The 15,328-nt window shown below is 42.6% G+C and overlaps 13 non-coding genes and 1 pseudogene across 13 annotated transcripts; 9 read left to right on the forward strand and 5 right to left on the reverse strand.

The window, feature by feature from the left end:
• Nucleotides 1-332: 332 nt before the first annotated feature.
• Nucleotides 333-448, reverse strand: LOC135016794 (U5 spliceosomal RNA). The gene has a single exon (XR_010214788.1). It is a non-coding gene; the product is annotated as a U5 spliceosomal RNA (small nuclear RNA).
• Nucleotides 449-723: 275 nt separating this feature from the next.
• On the reverse strand, nt 724-839 carry LOC135016774 (U5 spliceosomal RNA). The gene has a single exon (XR_010214768.1). It is a non-coding gene; the product is annotated as a U5 spliceosomal RNA (small nuclear RNA).
• A 274-nt stretch (nt 840-1,113) lies between these two features.
• LOC135016762 (U5 spliceosomal RNA) lies at nt 1,114-1,229 on the reverse strand. Its single transcript, XR_010214756.1, has one exon. It is a non-coding gene; the product is annotated as a U5 spliceosomal RNA (small nuclear RNA).
• Nucleotides 1,230-1,515: 286 nt separating this feature from the next.
• On the reverse strand, nt 1,516-1,631 carry LOC135016755 (U5 spliceosomal RNA). The gene has a single exon (XR_010214750.1). It is a non-coding gene; the product is annotated as a U5 spliceosomal RNA (small nuclear RNA).
• Nucleotides 1,632-1,901: 270 nt separating this feature from the next.
• LOC135016759 (U5 spliceosomal RNA) lies at nt 1,902-2,017 on the reverse strand. Its single transcript, XR_010214753.1, has one exon. It is a non-coding gene; the product is annotated as a U5 spliceosomal RNA (small nuclear RNA).
• Nucleotides 2,018-2,161: 144 nt separating this feature from the next.
• LOC135016699 (U1 spliceosomal RNA) lies at nt 2,162-2,324 on the forward strand. The gene has a single exon (XR_010214708.1). It is a non-coding gene; the product is annotated as a U1 spliceosomal RNA (small nuclear RNA).
• A 671-nt stretch (nt 2,325-2,995) lies between these two features.
• Nucleotides 2,996-3,159, forward strand: LOC135016820 (U1 spliceosomal RNA). The gene has a single exon (XR_010214813.1). It is a non-coding gene; the product is annotated as a U1 spliceosomal RNA (small nuclear RNA).
• A 153-nt stretch (nt 3,160-3,312) lies between these two features.
• LOC135016680 (U1 spliceosomal RNA) lies at nt 3,313-3,475 on the forward strand. The gene has a single exon (XR_010214692.1). It is a non-coding gene; the product is annotated as a U1 spliceosomal RNA (small nuclear RNA).
• Nucleotides 3,476-4,146: 671 nt separating this feature from the next.
• Nucleotides 4,147-4,310, forward strand: LOC135016639 (U1 spliceosomal RNA). Its single transcript, XR_010214653.1, has one exon. It is a non-coding gene; the product is annotated as a U1 spliceosomal RNA (small nuclear RNA).
• Nucleotides 4,311-4,462: 152 nt separating this feature from the next.
• On the forward strand, nt 4,463-4,625 carry LOC135016718 (U1 spliceosomal RNA). Its single transcript, XR_010214723.1, has one exon. It is a non-coding gene; the product is annotated as a U1 spliceosomal RNA (small nuclear RNA).
• Nucleotides 4,626-5,296: 671 nt separating this feature from the next.
• On the forward strand, nt 5,297-5,460 carry LOC135016668 (U1 spliceosomal RNA). Its single transcript, XR_010214680.1, has one exon. It is a non-coding gene; the product is annotated as a U1 spliceosomal RNA (small nuclear RNA).
• A 162-nt stretch (nt 5,461-5,622) lies between these two features.
• LOC135016697 (U1 spliceosomal RNA) lies at nt 5,623-5,785 on the forward strand. The gene has a single exon (XR_010214706.1). It is a non-coding gene; the product is annotated as a U1 spliceosomal RNA (small nuclear RNA).
• A 615-nt stretch (nt 5,786-6,400) lies between these two features.
• Nucleotides 6,401-6,564, forward strand: LOC135016780 (U1 spliceosomal RNA). The gene has a single exon (XR_010214774.1). It is a non-coding gene; the product is annotated as a U1 spliceosomal RNA (small nuclear RNA).
• Nucleotides 6,565-6,716: 152 nt separating this feature from the next.
• On the forward strand, nt 6,717-6,858 carry LOC135016708 (U1 spliceosomal RNA; annotated as a pseudogene).
• The last annotated feature ends 8,470 nt before the right edge of the window (nt 6,859-15,328 follow it).

The raw sequence follows: 15,328 nt of genomic DNA on the forward strand, positions 1-15,328 counted from the left end.
AATTTTCAAAGTTCTGACCACAGCCAGAGACTTTGACTCAACGAAGGTGTCAGTGGCCAAAGGCACCATGTGGAAAGATGAACCACCTTTGGCAGAAATTGTTGACGTGTCCTCAATTCTGCTCTATCTTCATGAAAGATCAAATAAAGGCTCTTGTGATACTGCATGGTTTGTACTGTTTTCCATGTGCTCCCAGATCTTTCAAGCAAGTAGCATGGTCAAGAAAGTTCTGTTTGAAAAGAAACAAACATTTACTGTCATTGTTATGCAAATAAACTTACATTAAAGCTAACAAGAAAGCACACTCGTTCTGTCTTTAAACTGATAAAAGAAACCCCAATAATATGGGGCATGCAAAAATTGAGATAAAACTCAGTTTTGCTCCTCTCCACGGAAATCTTTAATAAAAGGCGAAATATTTGTTAGTTCTGAAGAGAAACCAGAGCATGACCAAGATTCCACCTGTCGCCTGAGTGCCATGCCAGCAGTTCTCATTCAGCTCAAAGTAAGCACCCAATTTGAATGAAAGAAAGCAGATTTCTCACCAGGCTTCCCCTTGCTATAAACATCGTTTGTACTCTTTTCCATGTGCTCCCAGATCTTTCAAACAATTAGTGTGGTCAAGAAAGTTCTGTTTGAAAAGAAACAAACATTTACTGTCATTTCTATGCAAATGAGCTTACATTAAAGCACACTCGTTCTATCTTTAAACCGATAAAATAAAACCCCAATAAGATGGGGCATGCAAAAATTGAGATAAAACTCCGTTTTGTTCCTCTCCACGGAAATCTTTAGTAAAAGGCGAAAGATTTGTTCGTTCTGAAGAGAAACCACAGCATGACCAAGATTCTACCTGTCGCCTGAGTGCCATGCCAGCAGTCCTCATTCAGCTCAAAGTGAGCACCCAATTTGAAAGAAAGAAAGCAGATTTCTCACCAGGCTTCCCCTTGCTATAAACATGGTTTGTACTCTTTTCCATGTGCTCCCAGATCTTTCAAGCAATTAGTATAGTCAAGAAAGTTCTGTTTGAAAAGAAACTAACATTTACTGTCATTTCTATGCAAATGAGCTTACATTAAAGCACACTCGTTCTATCTTTAAACTGATAAAAGAAACCCCAATAAGACGGGGCATGCAAAAATTGAGATAAAACTCAGTTTTGCTCCTCTCCACGGAAATCTTTAGTAAAAGGCGAAAGATTTGTTCGTTCTGAAGAGAAACCAGAGCATGACCAAGATTCCACCTGTCGCCTGAGTGCCATGCCAGCAGTCCTCATTCAGCTCAAAGTGAGCACCCAATTTGAAAGAAAGAAAGCAGATTTCTCACCAGGCTTCCCCTTGCTATAAGCATGGTTTGTACTCTTTTCCACGTGCTCCCAGATCTTTCAAGCAATTAGTATGGTCAAGAAAGTTCTGCTTGAAAAGAAACAGACATTTATTGTCATTGTTATGCAAATAAACTTACATTAAAGCTAACAAGAAAGCACACTCGTTCTGTCTTTAATCCGATAAAAGAAACCCCAATAATATGGGGCATGCAAAAATTGAGATAAAACTCAGTTTTGCTCCTCTCCACGGAAATCTTTAGTAAAAGGCGAAAGATTTGTTCGTTCTGAAGAGAAACCAGAGCATGACCAAGATTCCACCTGTCGCCTGAGTGCCGTGCCAGCAGTCCTCATTCAGATCAAAGTGAGCGCCCAATTTGAAAGAAAGCAGATTTCTCACCTGTCTTCTCCTTGCTATAAGCATGGTTTGTACTGTATTCCATGTGCTCCCAGATCTTTCAAGCAAGTAGCATGCTCAAGAAAGTTCTGTTTGAAAAGAAACAAACATTTACTGTCATTTCTATGCAAATGAGCTTACATTAAAGCACACTCATTCTATCTTTAAACCGATAAAAGAAACCCCAAAAAGATGGGGCATGCAAAAATTGAGATAAAACTCGGTTTTGCTCCTCTCCACGGAAATCTTTAGTAAAAGGCGAAAGATTTGTTCGTTCTGAAGAGAAACCAGAGCATGACCAAGATTTTTATCTGAAAATATGTGTTCTCCCTGCAGTTGTTGTCCCCAGATGAGAGTTCCCTTGTGCTGCCTCAGTTGAATCTCCTTTACTTGACAGGGGGATGCTCGAGCAGCGACCCTCCCCAGCTCTAGCCCAACTCCTACTTACCTGCCAGGTGAGATACTATGATCATGAAGGTGCTTCTCCCAGGGCAAGGCTCACCCATTGCACTCTGGGTGTGCTGCTTCTGCGATTTCCCCAAATGTGGGAAACTTGACTGCATAATTTGTGTTTCCCCTGGTCGGCTCTTGTATAATTCAGATCTCTTTGTCTCAGGTCTCTCTCCAGCCTAGTTTGCTGTCTGTTTCCACTTCTCTTTTCTTGAGCCGCTCCCTTCTATGCCCTTGCGCACTATCCTGACTTCTCCCGTCTGCTTACTTCGTGCCTTCCAACGCACAATGCAAACTACAGGTAGTGCTGCAGGACCCACACCCTTTTACTTGCCTTACAGAGCGTCTCTGGAGCAGTTACAGTGCCCAGCTGCTGCAAGAAATCAGCTTGAATGCTTCAGGGGCTGGGGAATAGCCAACATGAGCCCCACACCGAAGGAGGGTGGAGGTGTGTAATGCGAACTAGGGGTCATCCAAGCGCCGCAAAAGGCCGCCATGCCCTGCACGCCCCTTGTCTCTTTTCATATGCAGACGAGGGTTGAAGCCATTTTTGACCCACTGTTTGGATGACATCACCATATGCAAATCCATCTGCTGCAGGCCTTCCCCCAGGAATGCTTGCACTAGTTGTTGCATTTGGTTTGTTGTTTGGGGGTGCTTCAGTATTAGGCAGCCTTCTGCCCTCCCATGTTCATCTGAAAATATGTGTTCTCCCTGCAGTTGTTGTCCCCAGATGAGAGTTCCCTTGTGCTGCCTCAGTTGAATCTCCTTTACTTGACAGAGATGTGCCTGAGCAGCGGCCCTCCCCTGCCCTGTCCCAAATCATACTTATTTTGCATAGGCGATACCATGGTCATGAAGATTGTTCTCCCAGGGTGAGGTTCATTCATTGCATTCTGGGTATGCTGACCCCTGTGATTTCCCCAAATGTGGGAAACTCGACTGCATTATTTGTGGTAGTGGGGGACTGTGTTTGTGCTTTCCTCTGGTCAGCTCTGGTAAAAATCAGATTTCTTTATCTCAGATCTTCCTCTAGCCTTGTTCTTCTTTCGAGAGTTCCCTTGTGCTGCCTCAGTTGGATCTCTTTCACTTAACAGGGGGGGTGCCCGAGCAGCGACCCTCCCCAGCTCTAGCCCAACTCATACTTACCTGCCAGGTGAGATACTATGATCATGAAGGTGCTTCTCCCAGGGCAAGGCTCACCCATTGCACTCTGGTTGTGCTGCCCCTGCGATTTCCCCAAATGTGGGAAACTTGACTGCATAATTTGTGTTTCCCTTGGTCGGCTCTCGTATAATTCAGATCTCTTTGTCTCAGGTCTCTCTCCAGCCTAGTTTGCTGTCTGTTTCCACTTCTCTTTTCTTGAGCCGCTCCCTTCTATGCCCTTGCGCACTATCCTGACTTCTCCCGTCTGCTTACTTCGTGCCTTCCAACGCACAATGCAAACTACAGGTAGTGCTGCAGGGCCCACACCCTTTTACTTGCCTTACAGAGCAGCTCTGGAGCAGTTACAGTGCCCAGCTGCTGCAAGAAATCAGCTTGAATGCTTCAGGGGCTGGGGCATAGCCAACATGAGCCCCACACCGAAGGAGGGTGGAGGTGTGTAATGCGAACTAGGGGTCATCCAAGTGCCGCAAAAGGCCGCCATGCCCTGCACGCCCCTTTTCTCTTTTCATATGCAGACGAGGGTTGAAGCCAACTTTGACCCACTGCTTGGATGGCATCACCATATGCAAATCCATCTGCTGCAGGCCTTCCCCCAGGAATGCTTGCACTAGTTGTTGCATTTGGTTTGTTGTTTGGGGGTGCTTCAGTATTAGGCAGCCTTCTGCCCTCCCATGTTCATCTGAAAATATGTGTTCTCCCTGCAGTTGTTGTCCCCAGATGAGAGTTCCCTTGTGCTGCCTCAGTTGAATCTCCTTTACTTGACAGAGATGTGCCTGAGCAGCGGCCCTCCCCAGCCCTATCCCAAATCATACTTATTTTGCATAGGAGAGACCATGGTGTTGAAGATTGTTCTCCCAGGGTGAGTTTCATTCATTGCATTCTGGGTATGCTGACCCCTGTGATTTCCCCAAATGTGGGAAACTCAACTGCATTATTTGTGGTAGTGGGGGACTGTGTTTGTGCTTTCCTCTGGTCAGCTCTGGTAAAAGTCAGATTTCTTTGTTTCAGTTCTTCCTCTAGCCTTGTTCTTCTTTCGAGAGTTCCCTTGTGCTGCCTCAGTTGGATCTCCTTCACTTGACAGGGGGGTGCCCGAGCAGCGACCCTCCCCAGCTCTAGCCCAACTTCTACTTACCTGCCAGGTGAGATACTATAATCATGAAGGTGCTTCTCCCAGGGCAAGGCTCACCCATTGCACTCTGGATGTGCTGCCCCTGCGATTTCCCCAAATGTGGGAAACTTGACTGCATAATTTGTGTTTCCCCTGGTCGGCTCTCGTATAATTCAGATCTCTTTGTCTCAGGTCTCTCTCCAGCCTAGTTTGCTGTCTGTTTCCACTTCTCTTTTCTTAAGCCGCTCCATTCTATGGCCTTGCGCACTATCCTTACTTCTCCCGTCTGCTTACTTTGTGCCTTCCAATGCACAATGCAAACTACAGGTAGTGCTGCAGGGCCCACACCCTTTTACTTGCCGTACAGAGCAGCTCTGGAGCTGTTACAGTGCCCAGCTACTGCAAGAAATCAGCTTGAATGCTTCAGGGGCTGGGGCATAGCCAACATGAGCCCCACACCGAAGGAGGGTGGAGGTGTTTAATGCGAACTAGGGGTCATCCAAGGGCCGCAAAAGGCCGCCATGCCCTGCACGCCCCTTTTCTCTTTTCATATGCAGACGAGGGTTGAAGCCAACTTTGACCCACTGCTTGGATGACATCACCATATGCAAATCCATCTGCTGCAGGCCTTCCCCCAGGAATGCTTGCACTAGTTGTTGCATTTGGTTTGTTGTTTGGGGGTGCTTCAGTATTAGGCAGCCTTCTGCCCTCCCATGTTCATCTGAAAATATGTGTTCTCCCTGCAGTTGTTGTCCCCAGATGAGAGTTCCCTTATGCTGCCTCAGTTGAATCTCCTTTACTTGACAGAGATGTGCCTGAGCAACGGCCCTCCCCAGCCCTATCCCAAATCATACTTATTTTGCATAGGAGATACCATGGTCATGAAGATTATTCTCCCAGTGTGAGGTTCATTCATTGCATTCTGGGTATGCTGACCCCTGTGATTTCCCCAAATGTGTGAAACTCGACAGCATTATTTGTGGTAGTGGGGGACTGTGTTTGTGTTTTCCTCTGGTCAGCTCTGGTCAGCTCTGGTAAAAGTCAGATTTCTTTGTCTCAGATCTTCCTCTAGCCTTGTTCTTCTTTCGAGAATTCCCTTGTGCTGCCTCAGTTGGATCTCCTTCACTTGACAGGGGGGTACTCGAGCAGCGACCCTCCCCAGCTCTAGCCCAACTCCTACTTACCTGCCAGGTGAGAAACTATGATCACGTAGGTGCTTCTCCCAGGGCAAGGCTCACCCATTGCACTCTGGGTGTGCTGCTCCTGCGATTTCCCCAAATGTGGGAAACTTGACTGCATAATTTGTGTTTCCCCTGGTCGGCTCTCGTATAATTCAGATCTCTTTGTCTCAGGTCTCTCTCCAGCCTAGTTTGCTGTCTGTTTCCACTTCTCTTTTCTTAAGTGCCTTCCAATGCACAATGCAAACTACAGGTAGTGCTGCAGGGCCCACACCCTTTTACTTGCCGTACAGAGCAGCTCTGGAGCTGTTACAGTGCCCAGCTGCTGCAAGAAATCAGCTTGAATGCTTCAGGGGCTGGGGCATAGCCAACATGAGCCCCACACCGAAGGAGGGTGGGGGTGTTTAATGCGAACTAAGGGTCATCCAAGCGCCGCAAAAGGCCGCCATGCCCTGCATACCCCTTTTCTCTTTTCATATGCAGATGAGGGTTCCAGCAAACTTTGGCCCACTGCTTGGATGACATCACCGTATGCAAATCCGTCTTCTGCAGAACTTCCCCCAGGAATGCTTGTACTAGTTGTTGCATTTGGTTTGTTGTTTGGGGGTGCTTCAGTATTAGGCAGCCTTCTGCCCTCCCATGTTCATCTGAAAATATGTGTTCTCCCTGCAGTTGTTGTCCCCAGATGGGAGTTCCCTTGTGCTGCCTCTGTTGAATCTCCTTTACTTGACAGAGATGTGCCTGAGCAGCGGCCCTCCCCAGCCCTATCCCAAATCATACTTATTTTGCATAGGAGATACCATGGTCATGAAGATTGTTCTCCGAGGGTGAGGTTCATTCATTGCATTTTGGGTATGCTGACCCCTGTGATTTCCCCAAATGTGGGAAACTCGACTGCATTATTTGTGGTAGTGGGGGACTGTGTTTGTGCTTTCCTCTGGTCAGCTCTGGTAAAAGTCAGATTTCTTTGTCTCAGATTTTCCTCTAGCCTTGTTCTTCTTTCGAGAGTTCCCTTGTGCTGCCTCAGTTGGATCTCCTTCACTTGACAGGGGGGTACCCGAGCAGCAACCCTCCCCAGCTCTAGCCCAACTCCTACTTACCTGCCAGGTGAGATACTATGATCATGAAGGTGCTTCTCCCAGGGCAAGGCTCACCCATTGCACTCTGGGTGTGCTGCTCCTGCGATTTCCCCAAATGTGGGACACTTGACTGCATAATTTGTGTTTCCCCTGGTCGGCTCTCGTATAATTTAGATCTCTTTGTCTCAGGTCTCTCTCCAGCCTAGTTTGCTGCCTGTTTCCACTTCTCTTTTCTTGAGCCGCTCCCTTCTATGCCCTTGCGCACTATCCTGACTTCTCCCGTCTGCTTACTTTGTGCCTTCCAACGCACAATGCGAACTACAGGTAGTGCTGCAGGGCCCACACCCTTTTACTTGCCTTACAGAGCAGCTCTGGAGCTGTTACAGTGCCCAGCTGCTGCAAGAAATCATCTTGAATACTTCAGGGGTGTGGCCATACCTGTAATCTGCAGCCAGTAAAATTGATTGCAAGCCTTGGGAGTGAACCCAAAATTGCAATCAATGTAGCTGGTAAATCATTAAACTTTCTTGTAGACACAGGGGCGGCCAAATCAGTGATAAATTCGACAGTGGGCATGAGAACCACTGGTAGGACAATTCCAGCCATAGGAGTAACAGGAGTAGTCCAGCATTACCCTGTTAGCAAACCAGCAGAGATTACAATAGGGCCGTTACATACCAAGCATTCCTTTTTGCTGGCTGCATCGGCACCGACCAATCTCCTGGGTAGAGACTTACTGTGTAAAATGGGGTGCGTCATTTATTGTACTCCTGAAGGTGTATTCTTGGACATACCTGAGAATCACGCTCAGGAAGTGCGAGACATGTTAGATTCCCCATCAAAATTAATGTCACATACCATTATGACAAATAGGACTCCATCCCAAGTAGAAGAAATGACATCTCAGATACCAGAGTCACTTTGGACAAAAGATGGACAGGACACTGGATTAATGGCAAACGTAGCTCCAGTAGTTGTACAAGTAAAAGATGGTAGGATATGCTTCATCTACACGTTATAGCCCTGAATTTTCCAATGCCTAGCTCTTTGCAAAAGAGAGATATTGGCAAGGAAAAGCTGTATTGTACCTTTGCATTTTTCTCCCAAACGAAAGACACTAGAATGAAAATTTTAAAGCCTACTGTTAGTGCTTCATCTACACGTTATAGCCCTGAATTTTCCAATGCCTAGCTCTTTGCAAAAGAGAGATATCGGCAAGGAAAAGCTGTATTGTACCTTTGCATTTTTCTCCCAAACGAAAGACACTAGAATGAAAATTTTAAAGCCTCCTGTTAGTGCTTCATCTACACGTTATAGCCCTGAATTTTCCAATGCCTATCTCTTTGCAAAAGAGAGATATCGGCAAGGAAAAGCTGTATTGTACCTTTGCATTTTTCTCCCAAACGAAGGACACTAGGATGACAATTTTAAAGCCTCCTATTAGTGCTTCATCTACACGTTATAGCCCTGAATTTTCCAATGCCTATCTCTTTGCAAAAGAGAGATATCGGCAAGGAAAAGCTGTATTGTACCTTTGCATTTTTCTCCCAAACGAAGGACATTAGAATGAAAATTTTAAAGCCTCCTGTTAGTGCTTCATCTACACGTTATAGCCCTGAATTTTCCAATGCCTATCTCTTTGCAAAAGAGAGATATCGGCAAGGAAAAGCTGTATTGTACCTTTGCATTTTTCTCCCAAACGAAAGACACTAGAATGAAAATTTTAAAGCCTCCTGTTAGTGCTTCATCTACACGTTATAGCCCTGCATTTTCCAATGCCTATCTCTTTGCAAAAGAGAGATATCGGCAAGGAAATGCTGTATTGTACCTTTGCATTTTTCTCCCAAACGAAAGACACTAGAATGAAAATTTTAAAGCCTCCTGTTAGTGCTTCATCTACACGTTATAGCCCTGCATTTTCCAATGCCTATCTCTTTGCAAAAGAGAGATATCGGCAAGGAAAAGCTGCATTGTACCTTTGCATTTTTCTCCCAAACGAAAGACACTAGAATGAAAATTGTAAAGCCTCCTGTTAGTGCTTCATCTACACGTTATAGCCCTGCATTTTCCAATGCCTAGCTCTTTGCAAAAGAGAGATATTGGCAAGGAAAAGCTGTATTGTACCTTTGCATTTTTCTCCCAAACGAAGGACACTAGAATGAAAATTTTAAAGCCTCCTGTTAGTGCTTCATCTACACGTTATAGCCCTGAATTTTCCAATGCCTATCTCTTTGCAAAAGAGAGATATCGGCAAGGAAAAACTGTATTGTACCTTTGCATTTTTCTCCCAAACGAAAGACACTAGAATGAAAATTTTAAAACCTCCTGTTAGTGCTTCATCTACACGTTATAGCCCTGAATTTTCCAATGCCTAGCTCTTTGCAAAAGAGAGATATTGGCAAGGAAAAGCTGTATTGTACCTTTGCATTTTTCTCCCAAACGAAAGACACTAGAATGAAAATTTTAAAGCCTACTGTTAGTGCTTCATCTACACGTTATAGCCCTGAATTTTCCAATGCCTAGCTCTTTGCAAAAGAGAGATATCGGCAAGGAAAAGCTGTATTGTACCTTTGCATTTTTCTCCCAAACGAAAGACACTAGAATGAAAATTTTAAAGCCTCCTGTTAGTGCTTCATCTACACGTTATAGCCCTGAATTTTCCAATGCCTATCTCTTTGCAAAAGAGAGATATCGGCAAGGAAAAGCTGTATTGTACCTTTGCATTTTTCTCCCAAACGAAGGACACTAGAATGAAAATTTTAAAGCCTCCTATTAGTGCTTCATCTACACGTTTTAGCCCTGAATTTTCCAATGCCTATCTCTTTGCAAAAGAGAGATATCGGCAAGGAAAAGCTGTATTGTACCTTTGCATTTTTCTCCCAAACGAAAGACACTAGAATGAAAATTTTAAAGCCTCCTGTTAGTGCTTCATCTACACGTTATAGCCCTGAATTTTCCAATGCCTATCTCTTTGCAAAAGAGAGATATCGGCAAGGAAATGCTGTATTGTACCTTTGCATTTTTCTCCCAAACGAAAGACACTAGAATGAAAATTTTAAAGCCTCCTGTTAGTGCTTCATCTACACGATATAGCCCTGCATTTTCCAATGCCTATCTCTTTGCAAAAGAGAGATATCGGCAAGGAAAAGCTGCATTGTACCTGTGCATTTTTCTCCCAAACGAAAGACACTAGAATGAAAATTGTAAAGCCTCCTGTTAGTGCTTCATCTACACGTTATAGCCCTGCATTTTCCAATGCCTAGCTCTTTGCAAAAGAGAGATATTGGCAAGGAAAAGCTGTATTGTACCTTTGCATTTTTCTCCCAAACGAAAGACACTAGAATGAAAATTTTAAAGCCTCCTGTTAGTGCTTCATCTACACGTTATAGCCCTGAAGTTTCCAATGCCTATCTCTTTGCAAAAGAGAGATATCGGCAAGGAAAAGCAGCATTGTACTTTTGCATTTTTCTCCCAAACGAAAGACACTAGAATGAAAATTTTAAAGCCTCCTGTTAGTGCTTCATCTACACGTTATAGCCCTGAATTTTCCAATCCCTAGCTCTTTGCAAAAGAGAGATATTGGCAAGGAAAAGCTGTATTGTACCTTTGCATTTTTCTCCCAAACGAAGGACACTAGATTGAAAATTTTAAAGCCTCCTATTAGTGCTTCATCTACACGTTATAGCCCTGAATTTTCCAATGCCTAGCTCTTTGCAAAAGAGAGATATCGGCAAGGAAAAGCTGTATTGTACCTTTGCATTTTTCTCCCAAACGAAAGACACTAGAATGAAAATTTTAAAGCCTCCTGTTAGTGCTTCATCTACACGTTATAGCCCTGAATTTTCCAATGCCTATCTCTTTGCAAAAGAGAGATATCGGCAAGGAAAAGCTTTATTGTACCTTTGCATTTTTCTCTAAAACGAAAGAAACTAGAATGAAAATTTTAAAGCCTCCTGTTAGTGCTTCATCTACACGTTATAGCCCTGAATTTTCCAATGCCTATCTCTTTGCAAAAAAGAGATATCGGCAAGGAAAAGCTGTATTGTACCTTTGCATTTTTCTCCCAAACGAAGGACACTAGAATGAAAATTTAAAAGCCTCCTGTTAGTGCTTCATCTACACGGTATAGCCCTGAATTTTCCAATGCCTAGCTCTTTGCAAAAGAGAGATATTGGCAAGGAAAAGCTGTATTGTACCTTTGCATTTTTCTCCCAAACGAAGGACACTATAATGAAAATTTTAAAGCCTCCTGTTAGTGCTTCATCTACACGGTATAGCCCTGAATTTTCCAATGCCTAGCTCTTTGCAAAAGAGAGATATCGGCAAGGAAATGCTGTATTGTACCTTTGCATTTTTCTCCCAAACGAAAGACACTAGAATGAAAATTTTAAAGCCTACTGTTAGTGCTTCATCTACACGTTATAGTCCTGCATTTTCCAATGCCTATCTCTTTGCAAAAGAGAGATATCGGCAAGGAAAAGCTGCATTGTACTTTTGCATTTTTCTCCCAAACGAAAGACACTAGAATGAAAATTTTAAAGCCTCCTGTTAGTGCTTCATCTACACGTTATAGCCCTGAATTTTCCAATGCCTAGCTCTTTGCAAAAGAGAGATATTGGCAAGGAAAAGCTGTATTGTACCTTTGCATTTTTCTCCCAAACGAAAGACACTAGAATGAAAATTTTAAAGCCTCCTGTTAGTGCTTCATCTACACGTTATAGCCCTGAATTTTCCAATGCCTATCTCTTTGCAAAAGAGAGATATCGGCAAGGAAAAACTGTATTGTACCTTTGCATTTTTCTCCCAAACGAAAGACACTAGAATGAAAATTTTAAAGCCTCCTGTTAGTGCTTCATCTACACGTTATAGCCCTGAATTTTCCAATGCCTATCTCTTTGTAAAAGAGAGATATCGGCAAGGAAAAGCTGTATTGTACCTTTGCATTTTTCTCCCAAACGAAGGACACTAGAATGAAAATTTAAAAGCCTCCTGTTTAGTGCTTCATCTACACGGTATAGCCCTGAATTTTCCAATGCCTAGCTCTTTGCAAAAGAGAGATATTGGCAAGGAAAAGCTGTATTGTACCTTTGCATTTTTCTCCCAAACGAAGGACACTAGAATGAAAATTTTAAAGCCTCCTGTTAGTGCTTCATCTACACGTTATAGCCCTGAATTTTCCAATGCCTATCTCTTTGCAAAAGAGAGATATCGGCAAGGAAAAACTGTATTGTACCTTTGCATTTTTCTCCCAAACGAAAGACACTAGAATGAAAATTTTAAAGCCTCCTGTTAGTGCTTCATCTACACGTTATAGCCCTGAATTTTCCAATGCCTAGCTCTTTGCAAAAGAGAGATATTGGCAAGGAAAAGCTGTATTGTACCTTTGCATTTTTCTCCCAAACTAAAGACACTAGAATGAAAATGTTAAAGCCTACTGTTAGTGCTTCATCTACACGTTATAGCCCTGAATTTTCCAATGCCTAGCTCTTTGCAAAAGAGAGATATCGGCAAGGAAAAGCTGTATTGTACCTTTGCATTTTTCTCCCAAACGAAAGACACTAGAATGAAAATTTTAAAGCCTCCTGTTAGTGCTTCATCTACACGTTATAGCCCTGAATTTTCCAATGCCTATCTCTTTGCAAAAGAGAGATATCGGCAAGGAAAAGCTTTATTGTACCTTTGCGTTTTTCTCCCAAACGAAGGACACTAGAATGAAAATGTTAAAGCCTCCTATTAGTGCTTCATCTACACGTTATAGCCCTGAATTTTCCAATGCCTATCTCTTTGCAAAAGAGAGATATCGGCAAGGAAAAGCTGTATTGTACCTTTGCATTTTTCTCCCAAACGAAGGACACTAGAATGAAAATTTAAAAGCCTCCTGTTTAGTGCTTCATCTACACGGTATAGCCCTGAATTTTCCAATGCCTAGCTCTTTGCAAAAGAGAGATATTGGCAAGGAAAAGCTGTATTGTACCTTTGCATTTTTCTCCCAAACGAAGGACACTAGAATGAAAATTTTAAAGCCTCCTGTTAGTGCTTCATCTACACGTTATAGCCCTGAATTTTCAATGCCTATCTCTTTGCAAAAGAGAGATATCGGCAAGGAAAAGCTTTATTGTACCTTTGCATTTTTCTCCCAAACGAAGGACACTAGAATGAAAATTTTAAAGCCTCCTATTAGTGCTTCATCTACACGTTATAGCCCTGAATTTTCCAATGCCTATCTCTTTGCAAAAGAGAGATATCGGCAAGGAAAAGCTGTATTGTACCTTTGCATTTTTCTCCCAAACGAAGGACACTAGAATGAAAATTTTAAAGCCTCCTATTAGTGCTTCATCTACACGTTATAGCCCTGAATTTTCCAATGCCTATCTCTTTGCAAAAGAGAGATATCGGCAAGGAAAAGCTGTATTGTACCTTTGCATTTTTCTCCCAAACGAAAGACACTAGAATGAAAATTTTAAAGCCTCCTGTTAGTGCTTCGTCTACACGTTATAGCCCTGAATTTTCCAATGCCTATCTCTTTGCAAAAGAGAGATATCGGCAAGGAAAAGCTGTATTGTACCTTTGCATTTTTCTACCAAACGAAGGACACTAGAATGAAAATTTAAAAGCCTCCTGTTAGTGCTTCATCTACACGGTATAGCCCTGAATTTTCCAATGCCTAGCTCTTTGCAAAAGAGAGATATTGGCAAGGAAAAGCTGTATTGTACCTTTGCATTTTTCTCCCAAACTAAAGACACTAGAATGAAAATTTTAAAGCCTACTGTTAGTGCTTCATCTACACGTTATAGCCCTGAATTTTCCAAAGCCTAGCTCTTTGCAAAAGAGAGATATCGGCAAGGAAAAGCTGTATTGTACCTTTGCATTTTTCTCCCAAACGAAAGACACTAGAATGAAAATTTTAAAGCCTCCTGTTAGTGCTTCATCTACACGTTATAGCCCTGAATTTTCCAATGCCTATCTCTTTGCAAAACAGAGATATCGGCAAGGAAAAGCTTTATTGTACCTTTGCATTTTTCTCCCAAACGAAGGACACTAGAAAGAAAATTTTAAAGCCTCCTATTAGTGCTTCATCTACACGTTATAGCCCTGAATTTTCCAATGCCTATCTCTTTGCAAAAGAGAGATATCGGCAAGGAAAAGCTGTATTGTATCTTTGCATTTTTCTCCCAAACGAAGGACACTAGAATGAAAATTTTAAAGCCTCCTGTTAGTGCTTCATCTACACGTTATAGCCCAGAATTTTCCAATGCCTATCTCTTTGCAAAAGAGAGATATCGGCAAGGAAAAGCTGTATTGTACCTTTGCATTTTTCTCCCAAACGAAAGACACTAGAATGAAAATTTTAAAGCCTCCTGTTAGTGCTTCATCTACACGTTATAGCCCAGAATTTTCCAATGCCTATCTCTTTGCAAAAGAGAGATATCGGCAAGGAAAAGCTGTATTGTACCTTTGCATTTTTCTCCCAAACGAAAGACACTAGAATGAAAATTTTAAAGCCTCCTGTTAGTGCTTCATCTACACGTTATAGCCCTGAATTTTCCAATGCCTATCTCTTTGCAAAAGAGAGATATCGGCAAGGAAAAGCTGTATTGTACCTTTGCATTTTTCTACCAAACGAAGGACACTAGAATGAAAATTTAAAAGCCTCCTGTTAGTGCTTCATCTACACGGTATAGCCCTGAATTTTCCAATGCCTAGCTCTTTGCAAAAGAGAGATATTGGCAAGGAAAAGCTGTATTGTACCTTTGCATTATTCTCCCAAACGAAGGACACTAGAATGAAAATTTTAAAGCCTCCTGTTAGTGCTTCATCTACACGTTATAGCCCTGAATTTTCCAATGCCTATCTCTTTGCAAAAGAGAGATATCGGCAAGGAAAAACTATATTGTACCTTTGCATTTTTCTCCCAAACGAAAGACACTAGAATGAAAATTTTAAAGCCTCCTGTTAGTGCTTCATCTACACGTTATAGCCCTGCATTTTCCAATGCCTAGCTCTTTGCAAAAGAGAGATATTGGCAAGGAAAAGCTATATTGTACCTTTGCATTTTTCTCCCAAACGAAGGACACTAGATTGAAAATTTTAAAGCCTCCTATTAGTGCTTCATCTACACGTTATAGCCCTGAATTTTCCAATGCCTAGCTCTTTGCAAAAGAGAGATATCGGCAAGGAAAAGCGGTATTGTACCTTTGCATTTTTCTCCCAAACGAAGGACACTAGAATGAAAATTTTAAAGCCTCCTGTTAGTGCTTCATCTACACGTTATAGCCCAGAATTTTCCAATGCCTATCTCTTTGCAAAAGAGAGATATCGGCAAGGAAAAGCTGTATTGTACCTTTGCAGTTTTCTCCCAAACGAAAGACACTAGAATGAAAATTTTAAAGCCTCCTGTTAGTGCTTCATCTACACGTTATAGCCCAGAATTTTCCAATGCCTATCTCTTTGCAAAAGAGAGATATCGGCAAGGAAAAGCTGTATTGTACCTTTGCATTTTTCTCCCAAACGAAAGACACTAGAATGAACATTTTAAAGCCTCCTGTTAGTGCTTCATCTACACGTTATAGCCCTGAATTTTCCAATGCCTATCTCTTTGCAAAAGAGAGATATCGGCAAGGAAAA

This window comes from Pseudophryne corroboree, unplaced genomic scaffold (genome assembly GCF_028390025.1).
Source record: "Pseudophryne corroboree isolate aPseCor3 unplaced genomic scaffold, aPseCor3.hap2 scaffold_302, whole genome shotgun sequence".
Lineage (NCBI taxonomy): Eukaryota > Metazoa > Chordata > Amphibia > Anura > Myobatrachidae > Pseudophryne > Pseudophryne corroboree.